This window comes from Salvelinus namaycush, chromosome 23 (genome assembly GCF_016432855.1).
Source record: "Salvelinus namaycush isolate Seneca chromosome 23, SaNama_1.0, whole genome shotgun sequence".
Taxonomy (NCBI): domain Eukaryota; kingdom Metazoa; phylum Chordata; class Actinopteri; order Salmoniformes; family Salmonidae; genus Salvelinus; species Salvelinus namaycush.
The window spans coordinates 34,800,339-34,810,051 of NC_052329.1; positions in this window are offsets into that span (position 1 = coordinate 34,800,339).

Genomic DNA, 9,713 nt, shown 5'->3' on the forward strand with positions numbered 1-9,713 from the left:
CTCTCTCTCTCTCTCTCTCTCTCTCTCTCTCTCTCTCTCTCTCTCTCTCTCTCTCTCTCTCTCTCTCTCTCTCTCTCTCTCTCTCTCTCTCTCTCTCTCTCTCTCTCTCTCTCTCTCTCTCTCTCTCTCTCTCTCTCTCTCTCTCTCTCTCTCTCTCTCTCTCTCTCGCTTTATTGTCACCGGAAACATATGTTTACATTGCCAAAGCAAGTGAACTAGATAATAAACAAAAGTGAAATAAACAATACAAATTTACAGTTAACATTACACTCACTCACATTACACTTCTCTTGGTTCCACGTCTTGTCAATCACGCTGGCTGTCTCCCTCATTTAGCAGTGGTGTCATACATCAGGGGGGAAACTGACGCTTTCTTCCTCCCCCCAAGCCTCTCTCTTTTCCCTCCCTCTCTCTTTCTCTAATGGTATTATTATAGGTGGGCTGACAAGATAAGAGAGATAAGACAGGACAAATAAACTTGTGAGATTACTTTTAATGAGAGAGAGATTTACGGGCAAGATAATGACTGACTTCAGGTAATCTGTGAACAAATCTGTGAAATGTACATAGTAGTGGAAAAGGCCTGTCTCTGTGAGCATTCCATTGTATAGTTGTAGTGTGATGTGAACAACTATTGATCAAATTGTATTGTCAAAGTGGGTAGCGATAAAAGCTGGGTTTGAGCCTGGTGAGTGAAGGGTGAAGGGCTGCACCCCTCTTCTCTTCCCCTCCCCCGCGTAACAGGACCCTAGCAGAATAAACATTCCATATCAGATTGGAGAGTGAGTGAGTGGGGGTCTGGCTGGGTTGGGGGGCACAATGCTTGACAGACCAACACTGCCCTGCACCACCATCACGATGAGATCAGACGGACAGACACAAATACCTTTACATTCCACCCCACTGTTTACTGTAAACACAGGGGGGTTTGGGGGGGTGATATATGATGGCATATAGACTGTCCCTCCCTCCCTCCCTCCATCCCTAATTCCCTCCCTCCCTCCATCCCTAATTCCCTCCCTCCCTCATACCCCAGGCCTTATGTAAGTCTGCCTGGCTGAGACAGCCAGCTACCACAGGGACCACAGTCTACAGTAGCCTGGTTAAACCAGACAGAATGCTGTGCTCACCATTGTTTCAATTCAAATTAAATCACATTTCATTTGTCACATGCGCCGAATACAACAGGTGTAGACGTAACCATAACATCCTTACTTACAAGCCCTTAACCAACAATGCAGTTCAATAAATAGAGTTAAGAAAATAATTACCTAATAAACTGAAGTAAAAAATAAAAAGTAAAAAATAAATAGCAATAACGAGGCTATATACAGGGGGTACCAGTACCGAGTCAATGTGCGGGGGTACAGGTTAGTCGAGGGAATTTGTACATGTAGGTAGGGGTAAAGTGACTATGCATAGATAATAAACAGTGAGTAGCAGCAGTGTAAAAACAAAGGGGGGTCAATGTAAATAGTTTGGGTGGACATTTGATTAATTGTTCAACAGTCTTATGGCTTGGGGGTAGAAGCCATGTGGTAGCAGAGAGAACAGTCTATGACTTGGGTGACTGGAGTCTTTGACAATTTTTTGGGCCTTCCTCTGACACAGATCTCTGAACTCCTCCCTATAGGCTGTCTCATCATTGTCGGTGAGCAGGCCTACCACCGTTGTGTCGTCAGAAAACTTAATGATGGTGTTAGAGTCGTGCTTGGCCACACAGTCGTGGATGAACAGGGAGTACAGGAGGGGACTAAGCATGGACCCCTGAGGGGCCCCTGTGTTGAAGATCAGCATGGCAGATGTGTTGTTGCCTACTCTTACCACCTGGGGGCAGCCCGTCAGGAAGTCCAGGATCCAGTTGTAGAGGGAGGTGTTTAGTCCCAGGGTCCTTAGCTTAGTGATGAGCTTTGTGGGCACTTTGGTGTTGAACGCTGAGCTGTAGTCAATGAACAGCATTCTCACATACGTGTTCCTTTTGTACAGGTGGGAAAGGGCAGTGTGGAGTGCGATTGAGATTGCGTCATCTGAGGATCTGTTGGTGCGGTATGTGAATTGGAGTGGGTCTAGGGTTTCCGGGATGATGGTGTTGATGTGAGCCATGACCAGCCTTTCAAAGCACATCATGGCTTCCGACGTGAGTGCTACGGGCGGTTGTTATTTAGGCAGGTTACCTTCGCTTTCATGGACACAGGGACTATGATGGTCTGCTTGAAACATGTAGGTATTACAGACTCAGACAGGGAGAGGTTGAAAATGTCAGTTGCCAGTTGGTCAGCGCATGCTTGGAGTACACGTCCTGGTAATCCGTCTGGCCCAGTGGCTTTGTGAATGTTGACCTGTTTAAAGGTCTTACTCACATCGGCTGCGGAGAGTGTGATCACACAGCTGTCCGGAACAGCTGGTGCTCTCATGCATGCTTCAATGTTAAAGCAGCATTCAGACTGCTTTAACCAGGCTAGATCTGCAGGGGTGAGAAGGAAGAGAACTCCCAACAACTCCTATCCTGTCAATGTGTGTTAATTGAATATCTGGGTAAATCATGGCAAATACATTTACTTCACCGATACTTAAAAATGTATTAGTGGGCTGGTAATGAGCAAAACCCACTTGCCATTCTCCAAACAATGTCTCTCACTCCCTGAGTCGCTGGGCCAAGAGCAGCTGTTTCTTTCTGTGTTTTCATAAGGAATAATATGATTGAGCTCCTGGGGTGGCGTCAGCCATGATGCAGCACCACTCGACACTTGTAAATGTCGGACATGATTAGTGGGACGAACCAGGGGAGTACACAGACGTTGTTGTGCTCTGCCTATCTACAACAAGTGTTTGTTATTGTACTTGAATCCCTAACCGTCTAACACTCTAGTCTGCTGTGTTTCTGCTTGCTTTCAGCCTTATCAATGTAGTATGGAGAGAGAGGGGCCCAATGAAGAGTGGTTAATGACGCGTGACGAAATGAACTCACGGATGTTTGCGGTTCGTGGTTCAGCTCTGGACCTCACCGGGCTGCTGAAGGAAGGGCTCTTTTGATGTAAAACTGAGATCCCTGATAGCGATAAGTTAGGTATTGCGCAATCAAGTAGTAGTGAGACAAAAGCAGGAAGTCAGAGAGACAAAAAAAGCATGACGCATGCATAGTCACACGCCTGTTCCTACACTCTACTCTGGCTTCATTTCAGGGAATTGTATGACATGATGACACTTACTGTATAATATGTGTAATACATGACCAACTCTCGTTGATGCTATACAGATAGTGGGACCCAGAGATACTCTGTGTGCTACATCAAGTCTTCACACAGAATTTCAGTTAGCCTTGGAATCCAAACCCGAGTCCACACTGTTAGTGAAACAATAGTGAAATGTGGCATGGATTCAGTTTTTAGGAGCAGAAATAGTCAAGATTTCGATTCCATGTCAGTCTGGGGATCAGTAAGAGAAGACAGAGGAAAGAGGTTGTGTGTTGTGAGGGGTAAAGTATGGTGACCTCTGACCTCAGAGTACTGGAAGCAGGTCAGTAGCTACAGTACCTTTGCTATTCTATTCTTGACTTCAACACGTCAATATATCAGTCAACATATTATCAAAACGGTTGATTCGTTAAGTTAGTAATAACCTTGGTTAACCCAGAACTAAAGTCTTGCGTAATTGGTCAGCTACTAAATGAAGTTCTGGGCCTGTACGTGTTAAGAGAAGAGATGCTAGAACCAGGAGCGGAACCGTAATGAGAAGCTCCACCCTCTCTCTTTGCGGGTAAGTCTACGGGCCGAATGTCCCCTCCCCTTTCTGAAATTCGAAAGATGCTAACACAAGCGAAACCGTGATTTGCACCAGTGATGAAAAACCCAAGCACCGGAACTATTGCTGCTCGTTAGCTATCAGTGTCCATCGTGTAAAGACTGATCTACCGTACCATTTATGTTTACGTAGTCTGCCCATTAAGATGAAGTTAGTAAGTATAGTAATCTGCATGTAGGGTCAACATTATTCATCTCTTCAGAGGGTGCCAGGCTAAACACCATTACTATGTCCCCTGTAATTTCTCCTCCAACTAATGGTTTTGAGCTGTGAACATTAACAAGGAGCCCTGAAGCTTGCCCACAGAGCAGGGCTGCGTCACTACACTATTAAAACTGTACACAAACATGTCTGTCCTCTCTCTCTCTCTCGCTCTCTCTCTGTACTCAACCTCCCATTAAAACTCCCAGTGTTCACATGGAGGCCAGCACTAGTCTCTGTACTAAACAAGCCCTCCTCAGCCAGAGCAAGTGCCATGCAAACACCTCTTTGTCTTTACGAAGCGTCTCAGAGTAGGAGTGCTGATTTAGGATCAGGCCCCCCCATCTTATTCATTATAATTTACAAGGAAAAACAGATCCTAGATCAGCATTCCTACTCTGAGATGCTGTGTGAATACAGGCCCAGAGCTGCATACACTTAGCAGGGCACAACATTGTGGAACGTTCAGACCAAAATACTGTATATGAACAAACATGGCTCTCTGATACGTAAGGGATCACACCAGCTCTATTCATGATATTTCCATCGGCAATGTTCCATAACGTTTGCCTACTGAACGTGCCCCAGACGTCTGACTGAGGGATGGACAGAGCACTCTCACTAGGAGGGAGGAAGAGAGCGAAGGAATGCCTTGGCTGCTTCTCCTGTCTCCTGGGAAAAGATAGAATACCTGCTGGCTTTCGTCCACCGAGACAGCCCGTTGACAAACCTGCTGATCCTTCCAAAACAAAAGCCCTTTTCTCTCTCTTTACCACATGTTGGCTGCACTGTGGTTTCCCCAAAAACAAGCCTGCATGGATGTGATGACATCAAAGTTTCCATGGAAACCCTGCAGCCCCCTAAAAAATAACAGGCAGCTGATGATGTCATCGTCACTTCAAAGTAAATTTAATGAAGTGCACATGGAGCCAAGACAGAGAGAAAGAGAGAGAGAGAGAGAGAGACAGAGAGAGAGAGAGAGAGAGAGAGAGAGAGAGAGAGAGAGAGAGAGAGAGAGAGAGAGAGATGCACTCTTAGTTCTTCGGCTGTTCCCATAGGAGAACCCTTTTTGGTTCCAGGTAGAACCCTTTTCGTTCCAGGTAGGGTTCTACCTGGAACCAAAAAGTGTTCTCCTATTAGGACAGCCGAAGAACCCATTTGGAACCCTTTTATTCTAAGAGAGTGTAGAGAAGAGAGAACGAGAGAGAGAGAGAGAGAGAGAGAGAGAGAGAGAGAGAGAGAGAGAGAGAGAGAGAGAGAGGGTGAAGTATGCTAATAAAATGTATTTAATGTTACTAGCGTTTTTGGCACGGTTTCTGAGGTACGTGCAGAGACATCCCGTGATGAGGTGGATTGAGAGGTTGGCTCAAGGTGAGAAGGCTGATAATTACCATTTTACGGCAGGGGTTGCATAACTCCAACCCTGCAAAACACTATCTACACTGAACGTACCAGGGATGCAAACTGGTGAGGGCCCAAACAGGTGAAACTTTCTTTTTTTTTGCACTGAAACATGCAAAAAATCCCTGCTAGGGGGAAATGCAGGTTTTAACTAATTAAACAACAAAGAATATGATCTAAATGATCAGTCTCTGTGTGTAAAATATAAAGTGGTTCATGTAAACCTAACTCACAGCAAAAAAAAATTCAAGAAAGCTATTGTTGCCTAGACTTTACTGCAACTGACACTCAAGTCTTGAGAAAAAACAAGACACTAATATTGCAGTTACCATGACAGCCTTTATAATAGAACGCTTGTTACCATGACAGCCTTTAGAACAGAACGCTTGTTACCATGACAGCCTTTAGAACAGAACGCTTGTTACCATGACAGCCTTTATAATAGAACGCTTGTTACCATGACAGCCTTTGTAATAGAACGCTTGTTACCATGACAGTCTTTATAACAGAACACTTGTTACCATGACAGCCTTTATAACAGAACGCTTGTTACCATGACAGCCTTTATAACAGAACACTTGTTACCATGACAGCCTTTATAACAGAACACTTGTTACCATGACAGCCTTTATAACAGAACACTTGTTACCATGACAGCCTTTATAACAGAACGCTTGTTACCATGACAGCCTTTATAACAGAACACTTGTTACCATGACAGCCTTTATAACAGAACACTTGTTACCATGACAGCCTTTATAACAGAACACTTGTTACCTTGACAGCCTTTATAACAGAACGCTTGTTACCATGACAGCCTTTATAACAGAACACTTGTTACCATGACAGCCTTTATAATAGAACACTTGTTACCATGACAGCCTTTATAATAGAACACTTGTTACCATGACAGCCTTTATAACAGAACACTTGTTACCATGACAGCCTTTATAACAGAACGCTTGTTACCATGACAGCCTTTATAATAGAACACTTGTTACCATGACAGCCTTTATAATAGAACACTTGTTACCATGACAGCCTTTATAATAGAACACTTGTTACCATGACAGCCTTTATAACAGAACGCTTGTTACCATGACAGCCTTTATAACAGAACACTTGTTACCATGACAGCCTTTATAATAGTACGCTTGTTACCATGACAGCCTTTATAACAGAACAATTGTTACCAAAACAGCCTTGATAAAAGAACGCTTGTGACCATGACAGCCTTTATAAAAGAACGCTTGTGACCATGACAGCCTTTATAACAGAACGCCTGTTACCATGACAGCCTTTATAACAGAACACTTGTTACCATGACAGCCTTTATAACAGAACACTTGTTACCATGACAGCCTTTATAATAGTACGCTTGTTACCATGACAGCCTTTATAACAGAACACTTGTTACCATGACAGCCTTTATAACAGTACGCTTGTTACCATGACAGCCTTTATAACAGAACACTTGTTACCATGACAGCCTTTATAACAGAACACTTGTTACCATGACAGCCTTTATAACAGAACACTTGTTACCTTGACAGCCTTTATAACAGAACGCTTGTTACCATGACAGCCTTTATAACAGAACACTTGTTACCATGACAGCCTTTATAATAGAACACTTGTTACCATGACAGCCTTTATAACAGAACACTTGTTACCATGACAGCCTTTATAATAGAACACTTGTTACCATGACAGCCTTTATAATAGAACGCTTGTTACCATGACAGCCTTTAGAACAGAACGCTTGTTACCATGACAGCCTTTATAACAGAACACTTGTTACCATGACAGCCTTTATAATAGTACGCTTGTTACCATGACAGCCTTTATAACAGAACAATTGTTACCAAAACAGCCTTGATAAAAGAACGCTTGTGACCATGACAGCCTTTATAACAGAACGCTTGTGACCATGACAGCCTTTATAACAGAACGCTTGTTACCATGACAGCCTTTATAACAGAACACTTGTTACCATGACAGCCTTTATAACAGAACACTTGTTACCATGACAGCCTTTATAACAGAACACTTGTTACCATGACAGCCTTTATAATAGTACGCTTGTTACCATGACAGCCTTTATAACAGAACACTTGTTACCATGACAGCCTTTATAACAGAACGCTTGTGACCATGACAGCCTTTATAACAGAACGCTTGTTACCTTGACAGCCTTTATAACAGAACGCTTGTTACCATGACAGCCTTTATAACAGAACACTTGTTACCATGACAGCCTTTATAACAGAACACTTGTTACCATGACAGCCTTTATAACAGAACACTTGTTACCATGACAGCCTTTATAACAGAACACTTGTTACCATGACAGCCTTTATAACAGAACACTTGTTACCATGACAGCCTTTATAATAGTACGCTTGTTACCATGACAGCCTTTATAACAGAACACGTGTTACCATGACAGCCTTTATAACAGAACGCTTGTGACCATGACAGCCTTTATAACAGAACGCTTGTTACCATGACAGCCTTTAGAACAGAACACTTGTTACCATGACAGCCTTTATAATAGAACGCTTGTTACCATGACAGCCTTTATAACAGAACGCTTGTTACCATGACAGCCTTTATAACAGAACGCTTGTTACCATGACAGCCTTTATAACAGAACGCTTGTAACCATGACAGCCTTTATAACAGAACACTTGTTACCATGACAGCCTTTAGAACAGAACACTTGTTACCATGACAGCCTTTATAACAGAACGCTTGTTACCATGACAGCCTTTATAACAGAACGCTTGTTACCATGACAGCCTTTATAACAGAACACTTGTTACCATGACAGCCTTTATAACAGAACGCTTGTTACCATGACAGCCTTTATAACAGAACGCTTGTTACCATGACAGCCTTTATAACAGAACGCTTGTTACCATGACAGCCTTTATAACAGAACACTTGTTACCATGACAGCCTTTATAACAGAACGCTTGTTACCATGACAGCCTTTATAACAGAACGCTTGTTACCATGACAGCCTTTATAACAGAACGCTTGTTACCATGACAGCCTTTATAACAGAACACTTGTTACCATGACAGCCTTTATAACAGAACGCTTGTTACCATGACAGCCTTTATAACAGAACACTTGTGACCACACACATGAATATTGCACTTGGGGGAAAAAACATCTTAAAGTAGAAATAGAATGAAACAATCAGGCATTCTATTTTTGCTCTATTTCAGTGGCCACTATAGTAGACATTAATCAAGTGCACAAGGCTACGTGTGTGCAAAAATAACGTTCACTGAGTAAAAAAATGTAATAATCCCCCTCACTAACACACACACACACGCACACACACACACACACACACACACACACACACACACACACACACACACACACACACACACACACACACACACACACACACACACACACACACACACACACACACACACACGTGTTACTGTCAAATTCATCACAACAAAAGCAATATCTTTGGGCTACACTGCACATTATTACATTGTACACTTTCTGCCTGTGGACCTCTGTTCTACAATGTGCCAGCAGAGCGTGATACCCTTTGTTGGCATAATTTATCTCGTTCAGGCAGAGAGTACACCTGGCATACTTTTATCCACTGTATTGAAAAAGTGAGAAAGAGGGAAAAGTGTGTGGTGTTCCTTTCACCTCTATAGTGACATCCATCTTAAGCCAGGCCCAGCTCCAGCTACACTTGTTTAAAAAGCAATGCCTAATTTTCACCTAATTCTCTCATTCTGAAAATGAACCACATACTGTAGAGGGAAAACATTAGTTAACAGATAGTGGTAGGTTCGTTAGCTAATTAACTGATTAATATTTCACACAGATTGCCAGGGTCCAGTAAGCAACTAACGCGTTATAACCTGAGGAACGGCAAGGAGTCGTATACCAGTTAATACTATTGCGAATTGGTTAGGTTACTAATGTTAGCTCATCTGATGTTGTAACGTTAGCTAGCTAACGTTAGCTGTCTGACTTTATTAGACAGCTAATTTTCATAAACTCAAAAATTTGATCAGATAAATTGGCTAATGTTGCTCAACATTTCTCTGGCTAGCTAACGGAAAATTTGATCCAGCTAGCAAGATTCTTAACAATGCTAACAGTTCTTGTTCCACCTCACTTTCTCCGTCACCTCAAACTTTCCAAATAACAGTTGTTTTTCAGTTACAGCTCATGAAGTACGATTCATCACCTTCTCACCCCCGTCTTCGTGGTCAGGCTTCTCACCTAACGTTACCTCTTCGTTATCGTTCAGGGAACACGCT